Raw genomic sequence first — 16,976 nt, 5'->3', positions numbered from 1 at the left:
CTTTATCCACAATACCACCTCATTGTCCCTCTATGATGTATAGATGCAATATATGTATATGATTTGATATTATTATATCATGATATTCATATATTAATAAATACACTACACCAAATATTTGAAATATTATAATTTATATATTATATCCCTATTATTCATATATATATATACACACTATGAATATTTATCTTGTAAACTTAAATGTTCATTATTATGAATGTGAATTGGTCTATAATTTCCCAGTACAACTACGTAGGTCTCTGCAGTCATTGACACCTTTTCTTCATCATTAAACTACTTCTGTTTGTAAATCAGTATTTTAACCTTGTGATTTTCCTATATCTTCTGGGTTTCCTTGGGGAAGACTATACCCTGAGATTCAGTCACATATTAGTGCATCCCGAATGTTCCACCTCAACACAAGCTATCTAACCATGTACTCTCTCCCACTTTGAATATTCTTTTGTGTTTTATTTTTCCCCATTAGTATATAAAGTCATCAAAAGTAGAAACCATTTTGTTTCCTTGTTTTTTGTATTACAACTTAGACAATCTGCTTACCTACCTACCTACTTACTTCTTTTTCTTCTTTATAAATGTTTTTTTTCTGGTTATGCATATATGTTAACTTTTAAAACATACATTGTGAATCATATTGGGGGAGAAAATTCAGAACAAAAGGGAAAAACACAGAAGAGAAAAAAAAAACAAAACAGAAAAATATGTTGATTTACATTCAATCTCCATAGTTCTCTTTCTGGATGCAGATGGCATTTTCTATCCAAAGTTTATTGGGATTGACTTGGATATCTGTAGCACTGAGAAGAATCAAATCTTTCATAGTTGATCATTGCACAATCTTGCTGTTACTGTGTACAATGTATTCCTGGTTCTGTCTACTTCTTGGTCAAACTTTCCCCATAGAGTATTAGATCTTTAGGTCCTCTCTATCCATCCTTTGAACTAACTATTTGAAACTCACTCTAGGTAGCATGACAGACTGTTCTAGATTTTCTTTTATCATGAATTTCAAAACAGAGGTGCTCACTTATATGTATGGCTACCTTTATTTCAACTTCAGAAATTCTTCCTTTGTTGGATATATCAGAATAGTGGTTCCCCTTGTTCTTCATTTTGCTCTGCTCCTGTCTAGAGGTATGCTAAGAGAGGGACTGTGGCTTGATGCTTAGAAAGATGGTCTTGCAATGTAAGAAGTTTCAGGTTTGAATCCCTTCTTAAATATTCACTAGCTGTTTGGTTCTTTGCATACTATTTCATCTTTATCAGTCTGTTCTCTGATATGAAAAATAGGGATGACAATGGCACCTATCTCAAAGGTTGAGAATATCAAATGATATATGTATCAAATCATGTATGTACACTAAAGGTGTACTTTGTGTAATTTGCATGATTATTGAACTCCAAAAGTCTAAAATTCTTTCTTTGTCTTTCTTTTTTGTTTATTTGTGAAGCATTCTTTTATCTTCCAATTTCCTCATATATTTGAATTGTACCTATGACTCTTCATATCCTTTTCAGTCTTTAACTAAATAAATAATAGTTAAGCACTTACTATATGTGAGATGTGCTGGATTTTGTGCTAAATACTTGGAGCATTTCTTCCATCTTTTTGATGAAAACATCATTTTCATTGATAATTTATAGGGTAGAGTTCTTTCATTTCCCCTAAATTATATAGCTATGTAGATGCTACCTGGCACTTGTAGAAACACAAACACAATAATGTAATTCCTGATAGTAAGTAAGCACAAAGTTCTCCTTGTCCTCCATATTTGCCTGAAATAAGATCCACCATTTATCATCTTGCTTTTGGTACATATTCTCACCAATTACTGTACAAACAGCTTTTATTGAGGGCTAAATTGCTTGAGATTCCTGAGAGAAGCTTAATATAGGAGAAAAGAACTTTGTGTCTTTCTTTCAGATTGGATGGCACAATCTGTTTGGTTGCCTTTAATTGGTAGTTGACACATTTCTGCCAAGTACTAATGAATTGAGAAACAAATAGAAGTTCATCCCAAAGCAGAAAACTAATTTATATCCTCACCCCATATATATCTCCTTAGTGAAGATCTCCAGATATCTTCTGGTCCATTTCCTTTATTTACAGAAGCATTTGGATTTCTATTCCATATTCTTCATTCCATATAGGTGATTTTTGTTTCCTTAAGTGAAACTAGTTAGATCCACTCTAAAGGGAAAAAACAACAGCAAGAGTAGTTTAGTCACTAAATTCACAATGTGGAATAAATTGCACTTATTGATAGAGATAGATGAGTATTTAATTTGTAATCAGTAATCCTGGATTCTAATTTTAATTTCAGCCATGTGCAATTTACGTGATCTAAGGTATGTATGCCATGTTCCCTCTCTGAACCACAATTTTTCTTCTTTAAAATGAAGAGGTCATTCTGTACAATCTCTAATATCCATTCCACCCTTAAAATTCCATTTCCAATATTTGTTCTTTTCTTTTTATAATGATATTCCATTATCTGGAAATGATATAAACTGGATACCCAGATTTGTGATCAGCAGAGATTTGTGTTTTAGGTTGGATGTTGATTTTTCCTGGCAACATGATTGTGAGTGAGGAAATATTCTCTCTAAACCTCTATATTTCTACCTGCAAAATGGACATAGGAGCTGAGATGGCATTCCCTGGAATTAAGAAACACAAGATTCAAGATCTAGATTCAAATCCTCTGAGGCAGTGTAGTTAGGTGAATATGGGCATGTTAGCTATTAATTACTTCCTTTAGCAGGTTCTCTAATATTATAAATGATAGAAAAGAAATGATAATCTTTGTTTCTGATAGACTGAGTTTCTCCATTGGTAATATTCTATATTCATGAAATCATAAGTCTAGAACACCCTTGAGACAGCTAAGTGGAGAAGTAGTAGAGTGCCAGGGCTGAAATGTTGAGTTCAAATCTAGCCTCAGACATTTACTAACCATGTCACCCTGGGCAAGCTACTTAACTCTATTTGCCTCAATTCCTTATCTGTAAAATGGGTTGGAAAAGGAAGTAGCTAAACACTTCAATATATTTGCCAAGAAAATCCCAAATAGGCTTCATAAAAAGTTAGACATGACTTCAGTGAATGAACAATGACAGAAGTCTGTTTTTCCTCCAATGAAAATGTCAATATTAATCCTTACACTGTCTCATGGGGTTTCAGGGACTAAAGTGTTTTATAAACAACATAGTGGTATGTAGATATTCTTTAGGTTTGGTGTAAATTTCCAGGAATAATAGTTTAAGACATTGGCATGAACTTACATACCTAGCTTGATTTCCTATGAAGTAAATTCCTCATGCTTTTAATTTTCCATTGATAAGAGTAATACATTTGAAAGAATTCTAGATTTGAAGTCAGATTACCTTGAGTTTAAAGTTTTCCACTTAGTATCTGTATGATCTTGGAAAAGTTCCTTAACCTACCTTTCTCTTGGTTCCCTTATCTATAAAATAGGTTTATACAAGGGGATCTCTGAAGTCCCTTCTAGCGCTAAACCGATGAACCTCCTAGCTTCTCTTGAACTTTTAGATTGCCATATTTTCCAGAAACACTTGGACCTAGAGAATACAAGAGACCCTAAATGTGTCAAGGACAAAGCTATGCTCCCATCCCAATTGACCAAATTTGTTGTTTACGCCTCAAGTTGGACTCCTTGTGTGTTCTTGGGTATCAAGTCAGGAAGCAGTCAATCAGTTAACATTTTTTCTATGCTTTTTGAGTTGCCATGAAGCTGTGCTTCTCTCTCCCTATGAAATGGCTGGCAGGATCCTCAGATGGTCCAGGGGAGCCTATTTAGAAGAAACAGAGCCAATTTGACATCCTTCCCAAGGGAAGCTCAAGAGATCAAGGCTGAGGCACCTGGGCCTGTTAGACACTGAGCAACAGGGCAGGGTTGGGGCTGGGGTGGGGTAGGAATGGTGCAGGGGGTGTTGTGTGGGGAGCTGGGAATACTGTCAGTTGAGTAGTGGAAAGGGACAAGCAGCGATGTCAAAAATGACACTGAGCCTTTTACTAGTCTTGCAGAAGATGTCTTCAGTGATGTGACTGCTGCTGACATCAAACAGCATAAGTGGCTGGTTTCTGTGGTAGATTGAAATTCATCCAGCGCCCTGCGTTCACAGTGATGACTCTCCATGCTAATTCTCAGTGAGTGAGGCATGAAATATATTCACAGGCGATACACAGTTAGGACCCTTTTGAGTTATTGGAGGTACCTGTGATGCAAACATCTGTGCCACTTGCTTTGGTGGTGAATTTTTGTTCCCTCAGTTTCAATTATGCAGTCAAAGAATCACTGGGCAAAAGGGGGAGTGAGTTTGCTGATTTAGCTCTTTCTCTTTTGATAAGAGTGAGTGCCTGATCTGTCTGCTGCCTGAGTAGTGGGAAGTATAATAAGGACAGGCTAACTTTCATCTTCTGTAACAAGGAAGGCATTGCTTAGATGATGTAAATGGGATTTTCTTAAAACTGTCTCCAAAGTTCATCAGTCCCACTGAGCTGACTCAAGGTTCATTTAACAATTCTTTTTGGCAATACGAATAGTAGGTCAGTTTATTGGAGCTCATATTTATGCAAATACATCATTAGATTTCAAGCCAGAAGATATCTGTTCAAATCTCACATCTGCTACTTACTAGCTATTTGTACACTGAACAAGTCATTCCAAGTCTCTAGGACTCAATTTTCTCCTGTGAAATGAGGGTGACTGCTGGGCACCTAAACTCTTTCCAAGTCTAACTCCCATGTAAATAAATATGGACAACTATGTCAAAGAAGTCATTATGAATCTGGAAAACTCCCTTACTGGTGATTTGAATTTACTGGCATCTACCTACAGCCACTTTTCTCTTGTCCAATCCCTCATCAGATGTAGATTGTTCTCAATTTACACTAGAAGGGTCAGACCTCCCCACAACCAAGAATTAGTCCCTACTTTGGTAGGGAACATCTATGAGCTCCTTGGCTGAGGCAGATGCCAATACTTATAATGGGAAGAACCGTAAATTGCTGGTCAGAAGATTTGAATTTGAATCCTAGCTCTGACACTCATACGTATGGGGACTTTGGTGATTCATTCCTACTATCTGGGCCTGGGTTCCTTATCTGCTACAACAGTCCCATGCCTTCAGAACCAGAATAAATGTAACTGGGACAATTAAAAAAAATAGAATATAACATAGCTTACCTACAGGGATCCTTATGTATGGTTTAACAACCTTATTTCTATTTGAATTTGATGCCACTAGATTAGATCCCAGCTTCTTAAACTGTGAATTGGGACTCTATATGGGGTCTTGTAACCGAATGTGGAGGTCATGAAATTATGATTTATTATCAGTAAAAGTTTGATTTGTGTACTTATATTATATATCATTATATTCTGGGTCTTTTAAAAATTTCTGGTGTGCAAAGGAGTCTTGAGTAGAAAAAAATTAAGAAGCCCTGGGCTAGATGATCTCTAAGATTCCTTTTATCTCTGGAACTCCAAGGCCCTACTAATGTTCTGATGGCTGGTACTTTGATCTGGTTTATTTATTTTTCTAGGTTTTATTTATTTATTTTTTATTTCTTTGAACTCAGCTACTTGCCTTCTCCCAAGCCTATATCTCTGACTATTTGGACTTTTTCTGCCTTAGTACTGAATTCTAGTAATTGTGTGTCCTCCAATCCTCTTGCTTGCCTGGATTCCAACATGACCTATTTTGACCTCTGATGATGACAATTCACACATATGTCAGGCACTCTCAGACTTGGAACTCCCCTGTTAACCACAACTCTGACATGACAATGTCTGTCAATAGCCTGGGCCAATGCGGTAGCCTCCTCATTAGGAATCTTGAGTTTTGGTAAGAAATCCTTCATGCCATGCACATGGATAACATTGTACTTCTTCAGGTTAATTCTATCTCCTGCTTTGTAGCAGGTCAAAGATATTCATATTGAACTTTGGTTTTTAGAATCAAAGAATTTCAGAGCTGGAAGGGAACTTGTAATTCAAACGAGGGAGAACCAAATGAAGCATACTATTTTTCTCATCTTCATTAATAATCACTGGCAAAATCTTGATTTTTTTTTTTAACAAGGTGAAATCCAAGATTAACGTTTGTATTAAAACCAAAGAATGTTAGGACTAATAGTAAATTTTCATATTACTTATTCCAAAACCCTCACTTTATGGTTGGAGACAGAGCCAGAGAAGGAAAGGAACATGCTCAAAATAACATAACATGTTAATGATTAGTCTTGGAATAGAACCCATGTCTCCTGGTTCCTGGTCCAGTGACCCAATTTTCTAAATATCTTATTATTAATTCCAAAGCCATAAAGTTGGAGATGAAAGAGTTTGAGAGCATTCTTTTGCATATGGGTAAATGAAATTTATATATATACACATTTAATATATTACTTGGTCTTCCTGTCTCAAAGTTTAGATCTTGAGATTACAGGAGTAAATTGCACTAAACAAAAATTATACATGATATTCAAATGAGTATTTGACTGAGAAAAATAGCATTAGCGTGTTTTTGTTTTGTTTTGTTTTTTCCTCAGAGGTTTTCCAAGTCAGGTCCCTCCTAACTTGAAGTTTTTGTATATCCAACCTAAGCTTAACTTATTCAAATTTAAATTTCTTCTGTACTTAATTGAAAACATCTGGTTAGTTCATTATAATTATTCCATATAGTTGAACATATCTATTAAAGTAGTATCTCTTCCCATCTCCACCCACAACTTTCTTCTCTTTTTAAAATAAATAAAAGCAAGTACTTTAGTCTTTTCACACAGGTAATGTTTTGGTAGTGGGGTTTTTTTTTTTTTTTGTTTTTTGTTTTTCTTCTTCATGACTCAACTGCATCCTTTGAAAATGAAGAACTCAGACTGGGTGATCCCTACAGTCCTTTTTAGCACCAGCCATTCAAAATCTATTTTCCAATGCATTAATAAATTCCTGCTCTTCTCCAATTATGCCATGATATTCCCATAAATCACAACTATATGTAGCACTCACATGAGCATTTGATCAATTCAAACATTAATATTAAGATCATTTCTCAGTTTTTCCTGATCATTTTCCTGCCAATATGAAATTTAATAGATAATCCCCAAATGAAAATCCAACCTTCACAAAATCAATTTTTCATAATCGTTCTGTTCCCAGATCTCAAGGATCTGTGTACTTTAAAATCCAGAAAGAAATATTCTTGGTTTGCTCCTACTCCATTAAAATGAATCTCAGCAAAGGAAATCTTTGTCTTAGGGCACATACCCCTCCCTCCTGTTTCCATTCTCCATCCCAACTCCACTTCTTTGTGGCCATATTTCATACATTGATGATGATACCTAAGTTTCTTAACTATGAGTTTCTTATCCCAGTTTTTCCATTGCTACATGAGCTTCATTGTTCTACTTGTCTAAAAAATTGGTTCCCCTCCTTTCCCCTTAAGTCATTAAATAGGGGAAACTAAGACTTGCTTAGTCAAATATAGCTCTAAAGTAGTAATAGCAGTAATTGAAATAGTGGTGGTGGTGGTGGTGGTGGTGGATGTAGCACTAATAATTAGAATTTGCAATGGTACTGTGCTATGTTTCAATAATAATAGTAATCAATAATAATAATAGCAGTTGATATTTATATAATGCTTATTATGTATCTGGCACTGTTAAGTACTTTGCAATTATATCATTTAATTTTCACAACAGTGGATAGGTAGGTGTTATTTTTAATCCCTATTTTGTAATTGGAAAAAGTAGGACAGAGAGAGGTTAAATGACCTGTCTGGGATTACCTACCTAGTAAGTATGTGAGGTCAGATTTTTAACTTGGGTCTCTCTGATTCTAGATTTATTTCTCTATCCCACATCTAATTCTTTTCATTTTTCTAAGATTTCATGATAACATCAAATGGAGATGAATCTCCAAATCCCACAAATAGAACTAGTGAGAACTTAGTATAAAGATTTGTCAGGTTCTTAGGGGAATATTCTCAAAAGACCATTGTGGAGGCCCTCCTCCTTGCAACACCTGACATTGTCCATACAAGAGATTTTCTGGACATAATAATGTGGGTTACAGTCCCTTTAAGATTCCTTTCTGATTCCCAACCCCCCATGGCTGAAGAAGCTAGGACCTTTTATTCACAAATCCTGGTCAAAAGCACCCTTTTGAATTCTAATCAGAGATATCCAGGCTCTCCCAGCCCCCATCAGATCTGAGCCAATTTGGGCTGTCTCAGCCCCCATTCTAATGATCTGCTCAGGTTTCCCAACCCCCACCTAGCAAATTCTAACCCTGGCTAGAACTCAAGCCAGAAGCCAACATGGGACTCCATCCATGAGCCTCTTCAGATTATAAAAAAGGGCCAAACTGGAGTCCACTCTTTGCAGAGATCCCAAACATGGCATCCTTACACAGGTCATGTCAAGGGTTTTTGCCCACCGTACCTGTAGTTCCAGTGCCCTTTTATCTCTACCCTCAACTTTACTTTCAAACCCCACAATAAACCTCTTTTATCAATCTAGGTTTTCGGTTCTGTAAATTCCTTTACAGGGGACTCTTGGCTGCTACTAGACCTCATTTAACTCTATATCCTTGCACCGAATCCAAAAGGGTTTCAGGGGAGCTCTATTTGACTCCCTGTACCCCGAACCTGCCACTAAACCTCAATTAAACCTAATTTCATTTAGATATTCCTTATCTAGTTCTCATCAATATCCCCAGTGGTGTCACTTTCATGTCCTTTCCTATGTCACTTAGGAGATTTTGATCTTATCTCCAATATGGAAGATTAGCAGGATGCCTTCACTGTAGAACCCTGATTATAACTATGCCAAATTAAAGGGCCTATTGTGTTCAGCAATGATTGGCTCATTTGAATCTTCCATGAATCTCCTTGAAGTCTCAGTAGCTCTCAAAAGACCTTAAATAAAAACACTATTTTGTCATCTCAATGACCATGATTTTTATATTTTTGTAGAGTAGACATTTGACTATCTTTTCTTATCAATTTGCAATTGTTTATTGTTTTATTCTTGAGGTGTTATCTTGTCCATGTCCCTGTTAAGCCTTGTTCAATTTTGTCAACTCCTCAGGGTTATATTGGAGTGAACACTTATCAACTTTTGAGAGGTGATTATTAAAATTTTAGTGTGATCATTTACACTTCAAAAATTAGAAATCATTATAAATAAGCACCATTTTTTTTATTTTTAGACTTAACAAAAGAGTTAATAATGCATATTAAACTTAAAAGTATGGGTGCTGTTTTCTCTCCCCCTTTCTTCCAGACCTTAGCATAAACTGCTTGAGTTCAATAGAGAGTACAAAGCTCAGGGAATGAAGTCATCACACACCAGTAGTAGTAGTTGTATTCGTAGCTATAGAAGAATGAGGAGGAAGAGGAGAACAGAAGAAGGGAAGGAGGAGAAGGAAGAGAAAGACAAGAAGGAAGAGAAGAAAGAGGAGAAGTAGTAGTATTTGTTTGATTACTTTAAGGTTTGTAAAATGCTTTATATGCATTATCTCATTTGAGCCTAACAATACCTACTAACTGCCCAGAATTTACTTTGAACTCTAAGACTGTTTAATGAGCTTGAATCCCAGTTAAATTTGAATCATATTTCACTTCTATCATCTAAATCATTGAAAACAAATATTAAGAACAAACAAACAAACAAACAAATTGAAGCTGGGCTGACACTTCATGGGCATTAATGAGTCCTTTTCTATGTAAAAGTCAATTTTTTTTTTTGTTTGAAGTCCAAATGCAGGGACAAACATATGACATGATTTCCATGGCCACTACCAAAAGAAACTCCTGACTTTGACAATTCACTACAGGGCTTGAAAACTTATCATTTAGAGCTTCATTCCATTTTTTTCAAAGGCTTTTGGGGCTTCAAAATATTTATGTAAGCAGAGAAGAAAAAAGTATAATAGATTTCTGCTCTTCTATAATGTATGTAATGTATATAACTCATTGAAGAATTGAAGTCCCTAGTATTACAAACTAAAGTGTGTAATTTACTCCTAAAATGACATAAAATTGAAGACATAGGAGCAATGTATTCTAGAAAACCAGGACCTTCTCTCTGATGACAGTTTAAAAAACAAAAAACAACAACAACAACAAAAAAAAAACCCTACAACACTATTTTCTGTGTCCTGGGATTTTCAAAAATAGCCAGCATATGAGGCAGGGCTGGGACCCAGGTATTTCTTAATCTGGGGATGTACTCTATTACATTAGCTGTTCTCAGTGTGGTCTGTGGACATCTGTGAGTACTGTCTTCAATCCTGTGTGCCTGCCAAGTTTAATTGACAGTGATAAGTTACAGAACTTCTAGAGGAAAGTGAACTAAGTGGTGAGTAGACTTGATCAACTGAAGGGCCTGGAGATTAGTAGCTTGGAAAAGAAGTCTAGAGCAGACTGGTGTCTTCAAGTAATGAATGGCTTTCATGGGGATGGAATGTTAGGCTTTTTCTTCTTGCCTTCAATTGGAAGGACTAAGCTCAGTGGGGAGTGATTGTAGAGAAGCAGATTTAGGTTCAATAATGAAGAAATATTTCCTAATATTTAGTTCCATTTAAAAGTAAAATCGGACTTTTCTCCCACCTTGGAGAGGTGGAAGAAACAAGGTTATTCACTGGATAGTTCCAATAAAAGGCTATTTAAACAATGAATGGGAATGTTGATACATTATAGCTTACATTGGATGACCTCTCAGGTCCATTCCAATTCAAGTCCTCAGTGATTCTGAGGGAGAGTAGAAAAGGGGTCAGAAAGTATTAGGAACACAGCGATCAATTTGACTTATTTACTTGTAAACTCATTCAATATTTGGACTCCCTTCTTTTTTTCAGTTCCTCAGGCATTTAAATTCTGGTTCATGTTCTCAGATTAGGCTCTGTAGCTCCCTCTAGGAGCCAACAAGGGGAACTTCTTTATTGGAATTCATTCTTACTCAAACAAAAGAACTGGTTGCTGAGAAAAAAATTATATACATTTTGAAGAGGGTGGAGTTTCTCCTTTCTTAGAAATTTTTAATAGCAGAGAGTCCAGTCAATAGTGATTTTGTCTATATCTTAGATTTTGTTAGAGAAGATTTCAATGAGTTGTGAAAAAGGATAGGCAGAATCTCATTGACTAAAATTCTACAATAGAAATCAGTTCCAAAAGAATAGATTCTATAAAGAATAACATAAATAAAAAAAAATAGAGATACTTAAAGATGCCAACATGAATGCATGGACCAACTTAGATAATGAAAAATACATATTCAGAAGATGGAAGTCAAAGCAACTAATGGAGCATAGATATAATACCAGACTACGATCCTATAAGAATTATGTCAAGTGCTAAATTGTAGAATGTTCTGTGGCTGGTGAAGAAAACTCAGGAATAGAATTTAAGTCTATGACTTAATTGACATAGGGAACTTCTGGGTGAGGAAATATCTCTATCAATATAAATACATACCTTTTCTGCAACTTACAAATATAAGGAGCTGTCTTAAAAATAGAGAAAATAAATGATTTTTCTTAAGGATACATAATATACCTGAAATCCAGTATATCTTACTCTGAGGAAACCTCTCTATTCACAATACCAGTGAACTTCAAATTGAGGTCTAAGGATTCCAAGATCTATTGGGGGGTCCACAAGGTCAAAACTATTTTCATAATGATAATTGGATATTTCTAATTTCTAATTATAGTAAATTACAATAGATAAATCCTATTTGGGGGGAATTTCAATAATTTTTTAAAGAAAATAAAAAGATCTTGAGACCTCAAACTTTGATAACCACTGTACTATACCACATTGATCCCTGAAGAATGCTAAAGAAAACAATGATTTTTAAAATTATATTTTTTAGGAAAGCAGTGGTAGCATGCCCTCTTAAATTGAGCACTTAGTTTTGGAATTCAGCAAACCAATGCCCAAATCCCACATCTGATACTTACTAGCTTTGGGGAAATGAGCCAAATACTTAATCTATATTTGTTTAGACAGCTTACTAGGACTTATCTACTAAGTCATAGATGGGTTATAATGGGCTTGGTTTGCTCCAATGTGGAAATAATATGTGGAAGTTTGTTCTATGTGGAAATAATAGGTCCTGTATACCAAAATAAACTCCAAGAGGATATATTACTTAAAAGTAAAAGATAACCTCATAAGCAATTTAGAAAAACAAGAAAGAAATAACTTTTCAGATTAGTGAAGAGTCCATGACTACCAGAGAAGATCACAGAAAATAAAGTAGGCAATTTTGATTATATAAAATTTCATCATCATCAACACATAATTTGTCATTGTCATTGTCATCATCTTCTTTTTTCTCTTCTTCTTCTCCTTCCTATTCCTTTCCTCCTCCTGCTGCTATTTTTCCTCCTCCTTTTTTTCTCTCTCGTCTTTTTCCTCTTCCTTCCACTCCTTTGTCTTCTTTTCACATACAAATATAATGTGAACCATTATATATTTTCCTTCTTAAAATCTGAAGGAAAGAGGCAAGTGAAAAAATATTTTTCATTTTATTTCTCTTCTAAAGGACTCATATCCAAGAAATATAAAGAATAAATTCAAATTTTTAAGAATGATGAACAGGCAATTTTCAAGAGAAAAAAATGGAAACTATTAAGAGTGATATTAATTTTTCCCAAATCCCTAATATTTAGAGAAATATCATTAAAAGAATAGTTAATGAGGGCAACCAGGTGGCACAGTGGATAAGCACCAGCCCTGAAGTCAGGAGGACCTACGTTCAAATCTGGTCTCAGAAACTTAACACTTCCTAGCTGTGTGACTCTGGGCATGTCCCTTAACCCCAATTGCCTCAACAACAGCAACAACAACAACAACAACAACAACAACAACAACAACAACAATAACAACAACAAAGTTAAAATAAATAAAAAATAGTTAAAATACCTCTATAAAGGGAAAAAAGTGATCACAAAATGTCAGAATGCCTTCGTTAAGAATAGGTCATTACAGACTACCTGCATTTCCTTCTTGAAAGGGTAAGCAAACTCTTTGATCAGTTAAATGATACATTTAGGTAGATTTTAGCACAACATTTGACATTATATAATTCTTACTATTAATTACTATGCTAGGTCATATCATAGTTTTGATTGAACTGCTCTTACTAGCTCTCATTTTATTGTCATGCTTTGTTAAAATTTAAGTTTCTCAGTTGATTGGTAAGTACCATACATGTATCCATTAGTTTCTTAGACTATACCCTTTTTTCTACACCTCATCAGAGAAAAGTAAGAATACATGACCAAGATGCCAGTAAAGTTAGTTGGATCAGAAATTATTGAAAAGCAAGACAAGATAATGTCTTGGTGTCATATTGGAAGAGGGTTTCTAGTAAATTACCCTCCAAGGACTTGTGATTAGCTCTTTACTGTTTAAGATTTTAATCAACAACATAAGTAAAAGCATAGTTGACATATTAATCAAATTTACAATTAAAACAAATGTAGAAAGAATAGCTAACATCTTAGGTTACTAAGTCAGGACAGAGTATAATAAGATGAATTCATTATGCTTTTTCATTGGGGTTCAAAAATGATTTTTTGCAAGTAAAAAAAGTGATTTTTGTACCTAAATAGCAATTTGTTTCTTTAAAACTTAAGTAAAATTTAATGATCTAAGAGCTATTTTTCTTCTACCCATCCCAACCATCCATTAAAATCAAGAGCAATGATATTGTAACAAATATATAAAATTATATGAAACAAATTTTCATATTAGCTATGTCCCAAACTACATATACATCAGTCTTTCTTCTAGTACACCAATTCTCTGACAGCAGGTAGAGATGCTTTTTCAGTTTGCACTTCATCAGGGGTCTTCTAGAATTTGATTAATTCTTGACTTGGACAAGATTGTAAAGTCTTTCAAAGTTATTTGTCTTTATGCTGTTAGAATAAAATTTCCCCCTAGTTTTGTGCACACTATAAAGTTCATATAAGTCTTCCCAAGTTTTTCTGCAGCCTTTACCTTCATTAATTTTTATAGCTCAATACTATTCCATTACATTCATATGCAATAATTTATTCAGCTATTCCTTAGTTTCCCATACTTTACTACCACTGCTGTAAATATTTTTGTATCTTTTGTATCTATTTGTACTATTTTGTATCCATTTTTTCTCTTTTTTTGATTTTTTTTGATCAATGTATAGACCAAGTGATGATATCACTGAATAAAGGAGTATGCACTGTTTAATAATTTTGGAAGCACGTTTTCTACTTACTTTCCTGAATAACTATACCAATAATCAGTTCTGCCAGTAATTTTCTGAAACCTTTTCAACATTTGTCATATTTCCTTTTTGTCAAGTTTGCCATTTTGGTGTGTATGAGGTAGAACCTGAGAGTTGCTTAAATTTTCATTTCTCTAGTTGTTAGTGACTTGGAGTATTTTTCACATGACAAGGGGTATCTAGGATTTGTCCAATAGAAAACTACTTCTTTGTAACCTATGATCTATGAGCTAAAAAATAATTTAAGAGGTCATTCAGTCCAAGCCCTTTCATTTTCCACTCATATGACCAGTACACTAGCCTAAGCTTTTATCAGCTCATCATTGGACTTTACAATCATTTGGAAAATGAAAGACTCTTATTCTTTTAAGAATAAATTAATTCCATAAGTAGCTTGGAAATGAGACTTTTAGAAAAAAAATTCTTCCCAATTACTTGCTTACTTTCTAAGTTTAGCTGCATTAATTTTGTTTGTATGATATATTTTCCAAGCATATATATATTTGTAAAATATTTAAGGATTTTAGTGAATTTCAAACTCAATATGAACCAATAGTGTGATACATCAGCAGCAACAATAACAACAACAACTAATGAGAGAATCATGGTTTTCAGTAAGAGAAAAATGAGAATGATTCTTTAGTCAACTTTAACCAAACTGTATGGCAAGTGCTATGTTCAATTCTTGGTGTCACGTTTTAGAAGTGAAACTGTTAAACTGAGGAGGATACAAAGGTCACCAGATGAAGATAAATCAGAAGAAAAAGAGACTTGATGTTTGGATTGGTTAATTTTAAAGAAAAGTTTTAATGATGGCAATAAATTAACCCAAAGGAATGGCTTCTTAATGATGGAATTTCAAGGAGTGTGGTCAAATGAGTTTTTTGGGGGAAGGGATGAGGAGGTCTCTCATATAAGATAGTGACTGAAAATACTTTCAATGTTCAAAGTCATTCTGAATGACTTCATTCATTATCTCTAAGCCCCTCAAAGGGTAAGAATATATATATATATATATATATATATATATATATATATATATATATATATATATATATTTGCCTCACCCTCTTTAGTGAAGAAACATTTAATGAGTGTTTGTTTAGTTGAACTGAACTTATTCAGCTTTTTGACTGCTCCACACAAATCTGGCATTTAGGCCCCTATCAAATCCACCCCCTCTCCTAGCATAGCCTCAGTTGCCCCTGCTCAATATAAATCCATTCAGCTAATCTTCTAAGCTTCACCCCAATGTTGTTCTTTCTGTCTTGTCATATTTTCCATGATGCTCAACTTTCTTAATAAAAGTCTGGCCTTTTAAAGACATTGCTCATGAATCAGAGATAAGAACAAAATCCATTTGGTCTCAAGGAAAAAAAATCATAGAAGCATAGATTTAGAGCTAAAAAAGAATTTAAGAGGTCATCCAGTCCAAGCCCTTTCATTTTCCACTCATATTACCACTACACTAGCCTAAGCTTTGCTCAGCTCATCATTGGACTTTACAATAATTTCCTAAAATGGAGGGAGAGTTGGTGTCTGAATTTTGTGAAATTCTTATTTTCTTTACATGATCAACTCAAAACCTGATACCTACAAATATCCTTTCTTAGGTCTCCCAGTCATTGGAAGGGTTGCCATTTTGTATGTATCTTTTGACTATTTTGTATTTGTTAGTGTTCATGCTCTTTTAGATTGTTAGAATGCTAATAGTTTTGTTTTTACATCTATATCTATCAGCTTGTATATTGGAAGGCAATTATCTCATAATCTATAAATTATCTCAAAATCCAACACTCTTTTCACTGCACTGCACCAATTATTCTTTCAAATTAATTTACTCTTTCCTCCTCCTTGGGTTAACCAACTTTAGGTAACATAAGATAGAACTCAGGTCCGAAGTGACAAGGTGGTAAGGTCTCTTAGTATATGTGTTTGATGATTCAACAGTGTAGAAGTCCAGGATGCTTTTGTAAGAAAATTACTAGTGAGGTTACTCAATCTAGTAAAGAGTCTGGTCATGACGTCAGAAGCCTCAGATTGACCATACTATGATCTAGCTCAGTGAATTATTTTCCCCATTTGAGTTTCCTTATCTATAAAATGAAGGTAATGATATGTACAGTTGTGAGTAAAACATTTGGGGATATACTGAGCACTTTATAATATGAATATTTACTATTAAGTATTCCATAGCTTGGAAACTTTGATATTAGAGACATGAAAGATGGAATGAACAGTGCTTCTTGAGAGGAAGAAGACAGGAAGTCAGGAAGGAAAAAAAAAGAAGAAAAGGAAGGAAGGAAGAAGGAAAGGAAGAAACAGAGGGAGAAGAGAAGAAAGGAGTAGTAGGAGGGAGCGAAGGAAAGAAGTGAGGAAGAAGGAAAGAAAGAGAGGGAAGGAGGAAGGAAGAAATGAAGAAAGAGGAGGAAGAGAGGAATGAAGAACAAAGGAGAAAAGAGAGAAGAAGAAAAAGGAGGAAGGCATGGAGAAAGGAAGGGAAAAAAGTAGAAAGAAGGAAAGGAAGGAGGGAAGGTCAGAGAAAAAGAGGGAAAGAAAGAAGAGAACAGAGAGGGAAAGGAGAAAGGAAGGAAAGATGTAAAAGAGAAAAGAGGGAGGAAGGAAGAAAGGGGGAAAAGAGATAGAGGAAAGA

This window comes from Sminthopsis crassicaudata, chromosome 2 (assembly GCF_048593235.1).
Source record: "Sminthopsis crassicaudata isolate SCR6 chromosome 2, ASM4859323v1, whole genome shotgun sequence".
Lineage (NCBI taxonomy): Eukaryota > Metazoa > Chordata > Mammalia > Dasyuromorphia > Dasyuridae > Sminthopsis > Sminthopsis crassicaudata.
The sequence above is the reverse complement of the archived record's forward strand: the minus strand, read 5'-3'. Positions refer to the sequence as shown.